The sequence below is a fragment of the Apium graveolens genome, chromosome 6 (genome assembly GCF_009905375.1).
Source record: "Apium graveolens cultivar Ventura chromosome 6, ASM990537v1, whole genome shotgun sequence".
Classification (NCBI taxonomy): domain Eukaryota; kingdom Viridiplantae; phylum Streptophyta; class Magnoliopsida; order Apiales; family Apiaceae; genus Apium; species Apium graveolens.
The window spans coordinates 84,714,159-84,732,457 of NC_133652.1; the positions used below are offsets into that span (position 1 = coordinate 84,714,159).

An 18,299-nucleotide genomic window follows, 5' to 3' on the forward strand; every position below is an offset into this window, starting at 1 on the left:
GTGGGTGAGCCCCGTACAATGTGTACCTAAGAAAGGAGGTATCACTGTGGTCGCAAATGAAAAGAATGAGCTCATCCCTACTCGAAAAGTTACAGGATGGAGAGTATGCATGAATTATAGGAAATTGAACAAAGCCACAAGGAAGGATCACTTTCCTCTTCCATTTATTGATCAAATGCTTGACAGATTGGCGGGACATGAGTATTTTTGTCTTCTGGATGGTTATTCCGGGTATAATCAGATTTGTATTGCACCAGAGGATCGGGAAAAGACTACCTTCACTTGTCCATTTGGCACATTTGCTTTTCGTAGAGTTTCGATTGGGTTATGTGGCGCCCCGGCCACCTTTCAGAGATGTATGATGGCTATATTCTCTGACATGATTGGAAATAACGTCGAAGTGTTCATGGATGACTTCTCCGTCTTTGGACACTCATATGATGAATGTTTGAATAATCTGCGCGCCGTACTCAAAAGATGCGTGGAAACTAATTTGGTGCTTAATTGGGAGAAATGTCATTTTATGGTGCGTGAAGGCATTATCCTTGGGCATAAGGTCTCTAGCAAGGGTCTGGAGGTGGACAAGGCCAAGGTGGGAGTCATTGAAAATCTTCCCCCACCCAATTCTGTGAAAGGAATCCGTAGTTTTCTTGGTCATGCGGGTTTTTATCGGCGATTCATCAAGGACTTTTCAAAGATATCTAAGCCGTTGTGCAATTTGCTTGAGAAAGATGTGCCTTTCAAATTTGATGATGAATGTTTGGCAGCATTTGAGACTCTCAAGAAGAGTTTGATCACTGCACCAGTTATTACAGCACCAGATTGGACAGAACCGTTTGAGATGATGTGTGATGCGAGTGATTATGCGGTAGGTGCAGTTCTGGGACAGCGCAAGAAAAATATCTTCCATGTGGTCTACTATGCGAGTAAGACTTTAAATGGGGCCCAATTGAACTACACCACTACTGAGAAGGAGCTTTTGGCTATAGTCTTTGGCTTTGAGAAATTTCGATCTTATCTGCTTGGTACGAAAGTAACAGTATTCACTGATCATGCAGCTATTCGCTATCTGGTTTCTAAAAAGGATTCGAAGCCGAGACTCATTCGTTGGGTGCTTTTACTTCAGGAATTTGAGTTAGAGATCAAAGATAGAAAAGGTACTGAGAATCAAGTAGCTGACCATCTCTCTAGGTTGGAGAATCCCGATTCTACTTCACAAGATAGGACGTTAATCAATGAATCTTTTCCGGATGAGCAGTTGTTTGCAATTCAGGAGGAAGAACCATGGTTTGAAGATATTATAAACTATCTCGTCAGCAATATAATGCCTCTTAATTTGACATCCGCTCAAAAGAAGAAGTTTCTGCATGAGGTGAAGTGGTATATGTGGGATGAACCATATTTGTTTAGACAGGGAGCTGACCAGATCATCAGGAGATGTACCCCGTTCTGTGAGACGGAGGGGATATTACGAGACTGCCATTCCACGGTTTATGGTGGACACTATGGAGGTGAGAAGACGGCAGCTCGTATTCTGCAAGCAGGTTTTTTCTGGCCTACTTTGTTCAAGGATGCTCATCAGTTTGTTTTAAGGTGTGATCGTTGCCAAAGAGTGGGAAATTTGTCAAGGAAGGATGAGATGCCATTAAATGTGATGCTTGAAGTTGAGGTCTTTGATGTGTGGGGAATCGATTTCATGGGGCCTTTTATCTCGTCTTGCAATAATCAGTACATCTTGCTGGCAGTCGATTATGTCTCAAAATGGGTCGAAGTTAAAGCTTTACCGACAAATGATACAAAGGTAGTACTAAATTTTCTTCATAAGCAAATTTTCACAAGGTTTGGAATGCCTCGGGTAATCATAAGTGATGAAGGATCGCATTTTTGCAACCGTAAGTTCACTTCTATGATGCAGCGTTATAATGTGAATCATCGAGTAGCTACTGCCTATCATCCGCAAACAAATGGTCAAGCGGAAGTGTCTAACAGAGAGATAAAGCGTATTCTAGAGAAGGTTGTTTGTCCGTCAAGGAAGGATTGGTCTTTAAAGCTCGATGAAGCTGTTTGGGCTTACAGAACAGCATACAAAACTCCACTTGGGATGTCACCGTTTCAGTTGGTGTACGGTAAGGGATGTCATCTACCGGCGGAGCTTGAGCATAAAGCCTACTGGGCATTGAAGAAATTGAACCTGGATTTAGATGCAGCTGGTAAGAAAAGAATGCTTCAGCTTAATGAACTTGATGAATTTCGACTTCAAGCGTACGAGAATAACAAAATGTATAAGGAAAAGGTGAAGAGGTGGCACGATAGGAAGCTACATCCTAAGTTATTTGTGCCAGGGCAACAAGTTCTGTTATTCAACTCTCGGCTCCGACTTTTTCCTGGGAAGTTGAAATCAAGATGGTCTGGACCTTTTATTGTCAAAACTGTGTTTCCATATGGAGCGGTGGAAATTTTTGAGAATGATTCGGACCAAGCATTCAAGGTTAACGGTCAGCGGTTGAAGCACTACTATGGGGACATGGCAAACCGAGAGGTGGTTAGTGCCATTTTGTTGACTACTTGAGAAAGGTACGGAACGTCAAGCTAATGACGAAAAAGAAGCGTTGCGTGGGAGGCAACCCATGAATTGTTGTTACAGGAACCCTTAGAAGTTAATAACCTATCCAAAAACACAAAAAAATCAGAAAACAGGGGCGGAAATTTTTTTTTTCCAGAGACCCTCTGCGCGCCCGCGCAGCTTGCTGCGCGCCCGCGCAGAAATGCTGAGCGGCCGCATAGGGGTCGAGTTCCATAAAATTTTTTACAGTTCAGAAAAAAAAAAAAAACACAAAAACAGTTTTAGCCCATAAACCCACGAATTGTTCCCACTACCCCATCATTTTAGCCCTTAATTCCCAAACCCTAATCTAATCCACACCCTATATATACATACACCTATCCTACATATCTCCCACAAAACTTCCTACACTTAAACCCTCTCACAAACATCAAAAATCAGTTCTTACACACTTTTATTCACGAATCAATGGCACCCAAGAGAGCACGCACTATTGACAGCAGCAGCACAGTTCCTACTGCTGATTCATCGAGGGGTACTGCTGCAAGACCTCGGTTAACTGACAGAGCTGCGGAGGAGGAGTACACTAGGCTGTTGGGGAAGCCGATTCTGAAAGAGAGGGGGTTTTTACCATCAGGGAGGGATGGTGAGTTGTTGCCCATGATTGTAGAGAAGGGGTGGATAGCTTTTTGTGAGTCACCCGAAGCAGTACCGATGAGCGTTGTTCGCGAGTTCTACACGAACGCGAAGGCTGAAAATAATGGGGTTTCTGTAGTCCGTGGGCTAACAGTTGATTATCATCCTGCGGCGATTCGCCGTGTGATCGGACAACGAGAGAGGAAGCCCGAGGAGGAGAACTGGAATGAAAAGACTGCTGAGGATTTTGACTTGGATTTGATTTGTGCGACTCTCTGTCGACCGGGCACAGTTTGGAACCGCAGTCCAGCCAATAATGAGTATCGTCACTTTCCGGCGATCGCCATGAACAGGTATGCCCGTGCATGGAATGCATTTATATGTGCTAATATTTTGCCTTCTTCACATGCACACGAGGTCACAGTTGAGAGAGCACAGCTGTTGTGGGGAATTCTGAATGAGGAATACTATGTGGACCTTGGTGAGTTTATCTACCAAGGAATTCTGAAGTTTTTGAGGGGAGCAAAGCATATGAACATCCCTTATGCATCCACGGTTACGAAGCTATGCCGAGCAGTGGGAGTGAACTGGCCGGCTCATGAGCAGTTGCAGTTGCCAGCAGCTCCGATAGATTCTGGCACTCTGAATGGGATGCAGGAGTGGACCGGTGGTGAGCCTGAGGAGCATGGGCTGGGTTATCGTCTTCCAGGAGGGCGTCCAGCACGAGGTGCTACTATAGCTAGGCCAGGGCATGGTGAGGCTGGTTCGTCGAGAGCTCAGGAGGGTGCTGGGATGGGTGATGCCCAGTATAGGAGGCTTTCACGGCGGATGGATGCCATGTATGAGACGCAGAGCAGGTTTGCTCAGGAGCTCACCCTTGCGTTAGGGACTGCTTTTCGAGGCCTTGGAGCTGATATCCAGTGGCCAGTTTTTGGTGAGGACTCTGCATACCCACCGCCTGATACTCCACCCACTGAGGGTGATGATGATGATGACTCCGAGTAGATATACCCTGTGTTCCTTTCTACTACTTTCACTGAGGACAGTGAAGATTTTTAGTTTGGGGGTGGTAGTTAAGGAATATTGTGTGTGTGTCATTTAGTTGCATATTCATGATAGTTTAGTTCATATAGTTGCATAATTTATGCCATATAGTTTTTTTTTATGAATGTCATGTAGTTCATGCATTTACTATGATCCCTTTTGTAATGATTTATCGACTGAATTGTGATATTGATGCAAGTGTAGTGATAGCATTAAAGTGATATTAAGTTGTGTAGGTTGATATGCATGCTAGAAACAATTATAAGTCCACTAAGTCTTAAAGAAGGCGTAAGGGCTAGATTGTTGTTATGATTTGGTTGTTTTCAAGTTCAATCTATTTATTATGCTTAGAATTCTATTATAGGTTCTTAGTGATAAAGACATGAAAAAAAGAAAAAATTTTGGAGAAAAAAGTATGGAAGTTGTTGCTAGTTGTGGCTAGGCGTCAAATGGCTAGTAGCCGGCTCGCATATGTTGCGAGTAGTCTAGGGTTGAGCAAGATGGAGCGAAACGCACTTGCTCAGAAGTTAAAAAAAAAAAAATTGCATAATTGATCAAGAGTGGGCTCTTTGGTATTCGAGTTATTAAGTTCTTAGGGGACTTTGTGCCTAGTGACCTAAGGCTTTTAGAGTCTGGGATCCGCTAACCTAACGCTCGTTACATGGATACCATTGTATAAGTCTTTTGTGGACCTCACTCATTGCACGGTCAAATAAGCATTTGAGTTGTAAATAAAAAGTACGATTCCGTAGTAAGCTCCAGAGTTCTTGTAGTGTTGTATATCACTTTGTGCCTAGAATTTTTTATTCTTTGTATAATCGTAGGATTGCCTTGAAGATAGTCTAGTCATAGTAATTGGTCTAGTTCCGAAGCATATCTGTTAAACATTTGCACACACCACGTTTCTGGCTGTATGTCCGTTTGCATGAGTTTATTGATCTTTAGTTGTCTAACTGCATTCGTTGAGAGGTAACAATTTGGTTGGTTAATTATAGTAAGGGGGATCGTTGTATTTTCATATAGATTGCATTCATGCATATTTGTATTTGTTTTTGAGTCTGTGACGCTTGAGGACAAGCATCGATTTAAGTTTGGGGGTGTGATAAGTGGCATTTTACACCACTTAGAACGTCTTAAAATGGCTTAAATTGGTGTCTTGAAATCAAGTATTTTGTGTATGTGATGTGTTTTTCTAGTGTTTATGCATTTCAGGGTAATAGTTGCATTTCGGGGGAGGAATCATCAAGAATAAGCCTTGGCATGTGTTCACCATTGCGAGAGGAAAGGAATGGGCAGATTACGGCGAAGAAACGGAGCAAGCTTGGAATTTTTCCAGTAGGGTCCTGCGCGCCCGCGCAGCAATGCTGAGCGGCCGCGCAGCAGCCTGCGCGCCCACGCAGATATGCTGAGCGGCCGCGCAAGGTCGGGGAAAAAGCTGAATTATTTTAGACTTCTACTTCTGTGTGGCTTCCAACTTCTATGTAATCTGAGTTTTATGGGACTATTATATAGGTAGATTTGAGACGTTTTCATAGAGAGTATTAAGGAGATTATGTTTTAGATTGTGTTTTACGCAAAAAGCAAAGGAGATAAGGAAGAAGACCGATTTAGCACACCGCAACGAAGAGGAAGCATATATTCTTGTGATTCTTGTTTCGTTGTAACGTTGGATGCTAATTTTCTTGCTTTGACTTATTTACTCTTGTGACGTACTCTGTTTTAATATAATTAGTGTAGTTATTATTTTCTTGTGTTGTTTGTCATGATTTCATATGAACCCATGATGGCGATAAGTTCTATTATGGGCTAATCGTGATCATGGGGTTACAACGGATTTATTATGGAATTCTTTAGTTAATTGTTTAATACTTTAGTGTGTGATGATTGCATGATATCTAGTATTGGTTGTGCGTATTCGTCTTATGTGCGTCGCGAACATATAAGATAGGGTGTTAATCTCTTGTGAAGCGATGGTGGATCTTGAGATTTAGAACTTGCCATGCTAGCATAGGTTCATGTACGTTGTGCATGATTAGTGGGTAACTCTAACAGTTTTATTTGCCCTATGTAATCAAAAGAAATAACTCGTGCTTAAATCGTTGTGTTGTCAATTTCTGTAGACATATAGGAACTCAACATAATTGATGACTATTCAACTTCTATCTTAATTGTGGATGTTTGGTAGAATGGTATTAGTACAATGAAAGTTGGCTTTTATCAGTTTTGTGTTATTCGATTAATATCATCACTGTCACATGCTAAAGGTAATAACAATGGCTATAGAAGGAAGTAATAATGAAGTTGTGATCTCATGAGTGTTTTATTATTGATAATTTGAAGTGTTAGTTAAGTGGTTAATTAAGTAGTTAATTATAGTTAATATTTAATCAACAATTTTAAGTGTTATTATCTTAACATTGAGAAGTAATCATACATTGGTGAGTGAGTTTAATTAGACAATAATTTAGTCTGAGTCTCTGAGGGAACGAACTAGAAAGTATTCTATATTACTTGCGAAAGCGTATACTTGCGTGAATATTAGTGCGTGTTTTCGCCCTAACAAACGTGATCAGTGAAAACTGTCACCTTCGTCCCAAGCAAATAAGATCGAAACTTCTCAAAATCGTAGACAATGGCCAAAAGTTCTTTCTCAGTAGTAGTATAATTCAGTTGAGCACCATTGAGGGTCTTACTAGTATAGTAGACCATATGAAATATGTTGTTCTTTCTCTGCCCAAGAACTTCTCCAACTGTATAGCCACTTACATCGCACATCATCTCAAAAGGTTCATTCCAATCAGGTGCAGTTATGATAGGTGTCGTGATCAAACTCTTCTTCAAGAACTCAAAAGCAGCTAGGCACTCATCATCAAAATTAAACGGGACATCTTTCTCCAGAAGATTGCACAAGGGTTTAGAGATTTTAGAGAAGTCCTTGATGAACCGCCTATAGAAACCCGCATGACCAAGAAAGCTGCGAACCCCCTTAACAGAAATTGGTGGAGGAAGATTTTCAATGACCCCCACCTTGGCTTTGTCCACCTCAAGACCTTTACTAGAGACCTTGTGGCCAAGAATAATGCCCTGTCGCACCATAAAATGTCATTTTTCCCAGTTGAGAACCGGATTGGTCTCAACACACCTTTTAAGAACGGCGCCAAGATTTTGCAAGTACTCGTCAAAAGGATCGCCAACAGAGAGAAATCGTCCATAAATACCTCCACATTCTGACCAATCATGTCAGAGAAGATAGCCATCATGCATCTTTAAAATATGGCAGGTGCTCCACACAACCCAAAAAAAACTCTTCTGAAGGCGAACGTACCAAATGGACAAGTGAAAGTTATCTTTTTCTGATCTTCTGGGGCAATGCAAATCTGATTATAGCTCGAATAGCCATCCAGAAGACAGTAGTAATCGTGCCCAACCAATCTGCCAAGCATCCGATCAATAAAAAGCATAGGGAAGTGATCCTTTCTCATGGCTTTGTTTAGCTTCCTGTAATCCATGCAAACTCTCCATCCCGTGACTATCCGAGTAGGAATGAGCTCATTCTTCTCATTAGCTACAACAGTGATACCTCCTTTCTTCGGCACACACTGAACCGGAATCACCCAAGAACTGTCAAAAATGGGATAGATGATCCCTGCATCTAGCCCAGTCACTTGAGAATTTCCTTCCTCTTAACTTCTTTCATGATTGGATTAATCCATCTCTGTTGCTCAACAATAGGCTTGCTACCTTCCTCTAGCAGAATTTTATGCATGCAATAAGAAGGGTTGATTCCTTAATATCTGCTATAGTCCATCCAATTGTCGATTTGAACTCTCTCATAATTCTTAAGAGTTTTTCCTTATCACTACCTGAAAGGTCAGACGTAATAATCATAGAAAAAGTAGATGCATCACCTAAAAAAGCATACCTTAAGTGTTCAGGAAATGGTTTAAGCTCAAGTGTAGGAGCTTCCTCAATAGATGGCTTGAGGCGCTTTGGAGATTTGTTCAGCTCCTCCATTCCAAGAGATTCAAAAGGCATATCTATCTTCCGCTTCCAGGGAGAAGCATTCAGATATTGCAACTGCTCCTCACCTTCATCATCTTCGCTATCTAAATTCCCCAACAAGGCCTTTTCTAAGGCATCAAACCTTAGCAATTGATCAAGTTCTGAAGTAACCATAGAATCGACCAACTCCACCTTTAATAAGTCCTCATTTTCCGTAGGGAATTTGATGGCATTGAACACATTAAAAGTTACATCCCGATCCAGCACTCGCATGGTAAGCTCACCCTTTTGTACATCTATCAAGGTTCAGCCAATAGCCAAGAAAGGTCTTCCCAAGATTATGGGAATCTTCTTATCCTCCTCAAAATCAAGAATTATAAAATCAGCAGGAAAGATGAGTTTATCCACCTTGACCAAGACATCCTCCACAATGCCTCGTGGATATGTAATAGAACGGTCGGCCAACTGCAAGGAAATATAAGTCATGTTTGGATCAGGTAAGTCTAACTTCTTGAAGATTGACAAAGGCATCAGATTGATGCTAGCTCCCAAGTCACATAGTCACATAAGCATTGGTCAAATGATATTTTACCAATGATGCAAGGAATAGTGAAGCTTCCAGGATCTTTAAGCTTCGGAGGCAACTTCTGTTGCAGCACAACACTGCATTCCTCCGTGAGAGCAATGGTCTCTAAGTAATCAAGCTTCACTTTTTGAGAAAGTATACCTTTTATAAACTTCGTATAACTAGGAATCTGTTCAAGAGCTTCAGCGAAAGATATGTTGATATGAAGTTTCTTGAACACCTCCAAAAACTTTTCAAACTGCTTATCCAACTTTTTCTTCTATAGCCTCTTAGGAAAGGGAGGTGGAGGATGAATCCGCTTCTCCCCTGTATTACCCTCAGGAGGAGTGTGTTCAACAGTAGTCTTCCTTGGTTCCACTTCAACTTCCTTCTGCACTTCTTCTCCAGCCACAGCTTCTTCATCCGAAACTTGAGAGTGTTCAGGATTTGCAACCTTCCCAGACCTCAATGTAATTGCCTTTAACTACTCCTTAGCTTCCCTCTTTCCTGGCACTTCAGTGTCACTAGGGAGTGTACCAGGTTGACGATTTAGCAAGGTATTGGCAATTTGTCCAATTTGATTTTCCAAGGTCTTGATAGAAACTGCTTAGCTCTTGCACATGAGCTCAACTCCTCCAATTTAGATTTTTCATTAGACTGTTGCAGCTGGAGTTGTTGTCTTGTTGCATATTACGGTTGCTGAAAACCAAGAGGGTTGTACTGCTTTGCTGGATACTGCTGATAAGGTTGTTGAACCGTATTCTGAGAATTGCTCCAACTGAAGTTGGGATGATTGCGGTTGTTAGGATGATAGGTGGCTGACACAGGCTGTTGCGACCTCTGAAAGTTGCTCGTGAACTGAACTGATTCACTAGAAATAGCACACTGCTTCGTCTCATGGGCACCACCACAAAGCTCAAAGAAACTAGTGATCTGATTAACTCCATAATTAGCCAAAGAATCCACCTTCATCGTCAAAGCCTTAAGCTGAGCAGCTTTAGCGGTAGCTGTATCTAACTCCAGAATTCCTGCTACCTTGCCCTGAGATAGTCTCTGAGTAGGATTCGGGTATTCATTAGCAGCCATCAGTTCAATCAATTCATAAGCTTCATCGTAGCTTTTAGCCCACAAGGCTCCTCCTGATGTTGCATCAAGCATGGGTCTAGAAGTAGCACCCAAGCTATTATAAAAATAGTTAATGATCATCCAGTCAGGCATCCCATGGTGAGGACACTTTCTAAGCATCTCTTTTTAATGATCCCAAGCCTCACATAATGATTCTCCAGATTGCTGAGCAAATTGAGTAAGTGCATTTTTGATCGCAGCAGTCTTCGCCATAAGAAAAAATTTAGTTAGGAACTTTTGAACAAGATCCTCCCATTTGGTGATAGACCCTAGTGGTAGAGAATGTAACCAGCACTTCGCTTTATCCCGCAGAGAGAACGGGAAAAGCCTCAACTTAATAGCATCTTCAGAAATTCCATTAAACTTGAAAGTGTCGCATATCTCGATGAAATCTCTGATGTGCATGTTGGGGTCGTCTGTCGGAGAACCCCCAAACTAAACTGAGTTCTGTATCATCTGAATCGTGCTCGACTTGACTCAAAGGTGTTAGCCGAGATGGCTGGTCAAACAATGCTAGACTGAATATCATTAACCTTCGGTTGAGAGTAATCCATCAAAGCCTTCAGATTTGCTTCTGATTCTCCCATTGAAATAAGTTCTTCTTCTTCCTTCTCAACTAATATTTCTTCTTCAACTTTCTCCTCAACTACAACTTCTTCCTCAGCTTGATCCAGTGTTCTCTTACGAGACCGAGAACGCGTATGCATACACGCTTGCTAGAGTACCTGAAACACGACAAGGAATTTAATAAGTAACAATGTCCGAGTCACTGAACTTTAACGACCAATGATGACAAACACATAAACTAAAAATTAACATCGAAGTCCCCGGCAGCGGCACTAAAACTTGTTAAGGCTAGAACAAGCGCTAATATTCACGCAAGTATACGTGATCGCAAGTAATATAAAATTAATTCTAGTTTATTCCCACATGGACTGGTTTAGGTTAATTTTAATCAATGTATTTATGCAACAATGGTATGGTTATTATCCAATGCTAAGACGAATAACAAATTAAGGTTGTTTTAAGTATGTTTAACTAAGAGATTATACTAATAAACATAAACTAAGAGAACAAAGAGAGTTGAATACTATATGACATAACATGGGATTCTAACTTCATTAAATACTTCATTCAATAGCCTTTTTATTATTAACCTTAGCATGCAATGGTGATGACACTAATCAGATAACACGAAACTGATAAACGCCAACTTTCATTTTACGAATACCATACTACCAGACATCCACAAAAGAGATAGAAGCTGAATAGACACCAATTATATTGAGACTCTGTATGTTTACAGGATTTGACAATATAACGGTTTAATGCACAAGTTATCTATCGTGATCACATAGGGCAAGTAAGATGGTTAAAATTACCTACGGATCATGCATTTCAAATACATGAACCTATGCTAGCATGGCAAGTTCTAAACCCCTAAATTAACCTTCGTTTCATTAGAGATTAACACACTATCTTATAAGTTCGCGACGCTCATAAGACGAATAAACACAACTAATACTAGGATATCATACAATCACCACACACTAAGGCATCAAAATAAATTAACTAAATAAATCCATAAATAAATCTGTTACAACCCCACGATAACGATTAGCCCATAATCAGACTCATCATCAACATGGGTTCTGATGAAAGCATGATATAATAAATATAGTCTTTATACTGAATAAATAATAAAATCAAGTATGAAACAAGAGTATAGGTTCACAAGTAAGAATACTAGCATTCAAAGTTACAACTAAAAACAAAAAATCACAAGTATAAACTAGATCCTCTTCGCCTTGGTTGAATTGGGCTCTACGGCCTTCTTACGCCTTCTCCTTAAGCTCCGGTACGTCTTGTTATGAAAAATGAACATAAGTTATGTTTATATAGCAGCCCATGCAGATTAGAAGTCTTCTGGATCAAAATTAGAGTAGAAACAAGATTCTTTAAATTCGACCCGGCGCGGCCGCGCGCTTCACAAGTGCGGGCGCACTGTACTTTTGCAATACTGGCACGGCCGCGCGCTACTACAGCGCGGGCGCGCTGACTCTCTGGAAAAATTTCTGCTTTTTATTTTCTTGCTGGTTTGAGTTGGTCTTTTCACGAGCAATCTTCTTGACACCATCCTAACACCATATTAGCATCAAAACAATGCTAGATCACCTGAATCCCGATATAAGCCTGAAATGCAAAAACACTACAGAACACGTTAAAAACAGCAATTCAAAGCTTTATGGAGCGTTATAAGATGACATAAATGCCACTCAACAATGTTCGGCAATTCCATATCAAGAATCACTATGTGGTGGATATGTATTTGTGGAGTAGTATGTATGTGGGGGTTCGTATCTGAGAATTCAACAATCAATGGTTTAAAAAAAATGAGGCTTGCGACTCAAGATCAATAAGAATCAGGGTTTAGGGTTGAGTCCTTCAAAGTACTTGTAATATAGAAAAAGAACGATTAGGAATACTTGTAATTATACTACAAGGAAGAGTATAAACACTTGTCTTATCAATCCGCTTTTACTTTACTAGCACTGTTAATTGGTTCCCACTCACTGACCACTTGTTTTCCCTTTCTACGTATCGCCTCTTCTATTAAACATCACATGTACTTATCAATACTACTTCTCTTCTCATTCTATTCATTACAAGCTTCTATCTACCCTTCGTTTCACCCAAATCCGACGTACGGATTGAAAGTTAAAGTAAAAATAGTCAAACAATGCACGTACAATTATATTATACAACAATCGAATCATATATAACACATAACACGTAAGATATTCAATCAGAATAATTATTCAAAGACGATTCGGGGTTAAAATGATTTTCCAGATATTTAATACGAATTTTTGAACATTTTTCGAAATTAAAACGGGTATCCGAATCATTTTATAATTAAATAATAGAGTTCGAATACCCGAATCTGACTTTAAAATGATTTAATAATAATTATTGAGTCTTAAAAATAATTTTAAATAATATTTTAAAGCTCAAAACTATATTTCAAAATTTTTTAATCAAAATAAATAATTAAATAATAAATTAAAATTAATTAATAACTAATTAAATTAATTAATCAATTAATATTTAAATTAATTAACTAGTTAAATAATTAATTATTAACTAAAATTAATTAATTAAATAATTAAGATTTATTTTTATATTAAAAATAATTTTTAGAAAATAAATAATGAATTTTGGAATTTTTAAAATAATAAAAAACAATTTTTGGAAATAAATATAAACATAATATCATTTTTATAAGTTTTATAAACAGGAACCTAACATTTGTAAAATTCTGAAACTTCAGTGACTGAATTGCAAAAACAGGTTTTCAGAATTGTTTTTGGAAAAATTTGGATCAAAACCGGGTCAAAATCGACCCGAACGGGTCACCCAAGAACTGCAGTACCCGCCGGAAGAACACCGATTTCGACGAGTCGAATTCATGCAAAATACGAATCGTTTGACACAATTTCATATCTCAATTAATTCCTAAACATAACAACAACTCAGGGACGACCTTATTTCTGGTTTACAACCCCTGGACGGAGTTTCCCGGCGAACTCGCCTTAACGCCCGTGAGCTCGAACGTTTTCTGGCCACCCCGATCCAGACTTCCAACAGAGCAGTTAAATACATGAATTGATTTGTTTTTGGATGATCTAGAAGCTGGTACCATCCAATGAAGCCCATAATCAACAAATCAAAAGTTCCTAAATTTTAATCAAGAACATTCAAAGTATATAAACCCTAATTTAATTAATCCGAGAATCAAACTCAATTTTCTATATGTATTTGAACTCCAAATCAGTCATATAATATACCAACATGATCAGGAAGAAAAGATCTACATGATTCAAACATTAAATCACACAAACAACAATAAGAACAAAAATTCCTATTTTAATCATTAAATAATTTGAAGTAAAACAATTAAATAATAAAATCACCTTGATTTCTACACTGAAAGGGATGATTGATTATGAAAGAATCGATTTGATATATGGCACGCTTGCATCTGAATTCGATAACGCCTTCATTTGTGAGTTTGATTTTCAAGAATGCAGTGTTTTATGGGGTTTTCTCTGTATTTTATCGGTTTTTACTGGTTGATTATGGTTATACGAATAAAATGAAATAAGAAAAGGGATATTTATATTTATGGAATTTTAGTACATGTTGGATCGTGTTGGATCGAGAAATAAGTTACTTAGCCGCTAAGTAACTACAAAAATGATCCGACTGGATAATGTTTTGGATAACTATCAACCTGTTTTGGATAATTATCAAAACTTTTGGATAACTATTAAAACTTTTGGATAATTAACAAGATCGGGCTTCTTATAAACACTTTATACAAAGATAATGTTATCGAAATGATTATCGTATCAAAAATTTTGCGCCAGGACGCGTACGGGTTAAACGGTAATCTGAATTGAAAAAGTCAAAACACTGAAAATGTCTGGAATTATCATATTAGGTTAGGAAGGAGTTTTCCGAAGAGTTTCGGGTTGTAAAAATGTAAAAACGGTTGAAGTTGGACGATTCCCGGTTTTATAAAATAGTTTTGTAATTATTCAGAAAATAGTTAATAAATTCATAAATAAATATAAATTCATTTAACAGTCCAAAAATTACAAGAAAAATACTGTAATTATCTATATTTTATTCTGGACATAATAAAATTAACATACCTATACTTTACCACATATAAACATCCACATATCAATATCAATCATCAGATAATTCACCAAAAATCACATAATAATCATATAATAATTATTTATTGATAAAAATAATTACACATTATGTCCCGGATATTACAAGCCATCTCCTCAAATTGTGATAGCAGGGCCATATTACCTGTCATATGTCTTAATCATCCACTATCTATGATCCATATGACCTTCTTCACTTTTCCCTGCACACAATGAGGATTAGGTGTGTTTAGCAACCCAAGAAGTGTTGGGTACTTTCTTCTTATTAACAGATTTGGTAGAAGTGGAATTTGATGATTCAGAAAGAATAGAGTTCATTGATTGATGTGCATTTTCCTTTTTAGCCGAGGACTCAATACTGACTTCCTTGAGATCTACTCTCAGCTTGTGGTAACTTGTCATTACTTTCATGTTGCAAGGTATGCAATCAAACTTGTCATATAATGAGTTGGGATCATCAGCCTTTGCTTCATTATACTTGCATGCTCCCAATCTTGGCTCACTAACAGCCTTTTTATAAAGGTGAGTTAGATGATTTGTAGATCCATATTTCTGACACTGTTTCCTAAGAGCATCTGCAACAAATACAAAATTATTGCTTTTGTTTATTCCAACCTTCCTATTTCTGTTTTTCTTCATCTTTCCCGCATTCTCAGTCTTAACTTCCTTGATTGGTTTCTTGGAAGTTTGGTTCACCATGGGCTTCTTCCCAGCTTTAGGAGTTGGAGTTGTTTCTGTGCATTTATTCTCATTGTCCTCATCAACAAGTTCTTGCTTTATGATCAAATCTTCTTCACTAAAATTTACTTCACATGCTTTGAACAGTGGTGAATAAACCTTTCTCAGCATAGCTGGGACATCTTCATTTACAGTTGCCATTCCCTTGTCACCTTCAACATTCTTGTTGTTGTTCAATGCATCATAATCCAAGCCAATAGCTATGTTAGCACATAGCTTGTTTTTCTCATGGTACTAACCAACTAGCTGAGATGCATTTCTGAATTATTTTAGTTTCACCTTATTCTTCTCTATCTTTTCTCTTAACACAACTTCTATTTCACTAGCACACTTCAACTTGTTCTTTAGATATTCATTCTCTTGCTCTACTGTCTCAAGCTCCACAAACATTAGCTCAAACTTTTGTTTCTCACTCTCAAGCTTCTTATTAGCTTTTGATAACCTACTGACCTCTTCAGTAGCTGCTACCATGCTAGTATGGATATAGAACATTTCTATGCTCATCTTTTCAACAGTCTCCTTATATTGACTTTCATATAAATCAATAGTGGTAAGAGTTGGTACCTGTATTTTTGATGATGATGACTCTCCTTGCTCCAAGGCCATGAGTGCATAGTTTCCTACTTCCTCATAATCATCATTATCTGAATCATCGCAACTCTTTCCTTCTGCAATATAAACTTTACCATGTTGCTTTCTTAGAAGAGACTCATACTTTCCCTCCAATTCAAGATAGGACTTATCCTTTTTCACCTTCTTAGGCTTCCTGTATTTTGTAGCAAAATGGCCCAATTCATCACAATTGAAGCACCTGATCTTTGACATGTCAACAGATCCTATCTTGTAGCCATTTTTGATGCCAGAGTTGTACAGTGCCTTTGCCTTCCAGTTATTGTCCTTGTTGGATGTTTGTCCCTTATTTTTGAAGAACTTTGGCTTCTTTACTCTAATGTTAGAGAATTTCCTTGCTAAGTAAGCCATGGACTGATCTAACTCATCCAGTTCATCCAAGGTATAGAATTCATCCTCTTCAAGTTCAAGAATAACTTGCTTCTGTGGTTCCTTGTTCTTTTGATCATTACTTGAAACAACTGGAGTCTGGATTTCTTGTTCATCATCGGATGACTGGCTGTCATTAATAACTAGAGCACTTGATCCATCAACAATGTGCCCTTGACCAGCTCTTAAAGTTTTTCTTTGAATCATTTCCAGTTCATATATTTTTAAAATACCATATAAAACCTCCAATGTCATTCTGCTCAAGTCTCTCCCTTCTCTAATAGCTGAGATTTTATGTTCTACATGATGAAAGGGTGAGCAAAAATTTCAAGTTAACCTCCTCAGCTTCATAGTACTTGTCATGAAGCTGCAAGTCATTTATCAGCTTATTAAATTTTTTAAAAACATCAGTTATACTCTCCTTTGGTTTAGCCATGAAACCCTCATACCGAGATACCAAGATCCTCCTTTGATTTGACCTAACTTCCTCTGTTCTGTTCCCTCACATCGAATTTCTATTTTCTCCCAGATCTGTTTGGCTTTGTTACAGTTGATAATGTTATTGTACATTACATTGTTAAGTGACTCTATCATAATTAGTTGCAAGCCACTATCTAGAGAGACTTTCTCATTTTCAATCTCAGAGTACTTTGAGGGATCCTTAGGAGCATAATGATCTGGGATGACCAAATATCCATCTATAAATTCCTCAACTCTATTTATGGGAGTGAAAGGGCCATTCTTGAGAATCTGAACATATAATGGGTTGGCTATCTTTATAAACAACAACATCTTCTTTTTCCATAATGTATAGTTGGCTTTGTCAAAGGCTTGTATCTTGATACCACTTAGCTTCTGCATATTCATTCTTCCAAGATCTTTAATATGTTTTCTTTCATATTTTGCTCTAATACCACTTGTAAGGTAATGAATATAACACAGAGGGTGAATGTGTTTTGGATATTTTTAAGGCTTTTTGAATGTTTGTTACTTGGTTAACAAAGCAGATTAGAAATGCGGTAATATTATGTTGGCTGAAAGTAAACAGTGCACACAATATTTCAAAACTCACTTAATTTTGTATTAAAATCAAGCTAGTATTTTGCTACAAATCCTGGATTCTATGTAATTAAAGAACTCAGCTTCTTCCTTGAGAGAGTTACAAGAAAAACTAGATCTATTTGATATAATTTAAAAGCAAAGGACCAGTGTTTACTTTATAGATTAGTAAATACAGGTTTACATAGCATGCAATAAGATGTACTAAACCATACTTTAAGTTATTTCTAAAGCTTTCCATTTATGGCTTAGTGAATCCTTGCATATTCTGTAGATCTGTGACTTTCATTTGTCAGTTAATCTTGGCCTTTGATCTTGTACTCTTCAATATGCATTTGTAGACTTTCAATCTAAGTGATTAGATCATTTGTTGATTGATAATCTTGAATCTTTTAATTTTTCTGCATTCTATACTTGAGGTTCATATTGAGATCTCCATTTTGATCTATAGAGAACTAACATCTCGATAAGTATAATGGCTTATCGAGATCTCTGAGTTCTCTATAAGTGTCTTTGACTTATCGAGGTCTCTGAGTTCTCTATAAGTGAACTTGGCTTGTCGAGGTCTCCAAATTTATGCATATAGGAATGACTTGTCGATATCTCAAAGATCTCTATATATATTTTGACTTGTAGATATCTCTGAGATCTCTAATGATAATTTGACTTGTCGATATCTCCAATCTTCATGTCTTCATTTTGACTTGTCGATATCTCTGAGTTCTCTAATGCATAAATGACTTGTCGATATCTCAGAGATCTCTATATACATTTTGACTTGTAGATATCTCTGAGATCTCTAATGATAATTAGACTTGTCGATATC

The 18,299-nt window shown here is 38.1% G+C and overlaps 1 non-coding gene across 1 annotated transcript; it reads left to right on the plus strand.

Annotated features, from left to right (window-relative positions):
• Positions 1-10,026: 10,026 nt before the first annotated feature.
• LOC141670194 (small nucleolar RNA R71) lies at positions 10,027-10,133 on the plus strand. The gene has a single exon (XR_012554436.1). It is a non-coding gene; the product is annotated as a small nucleolar RNA R71 (small nucleolar RNA).
• The last annotated feature ends 8,166 nt before the right edge of the window (positions 10,134-18,299 follow it).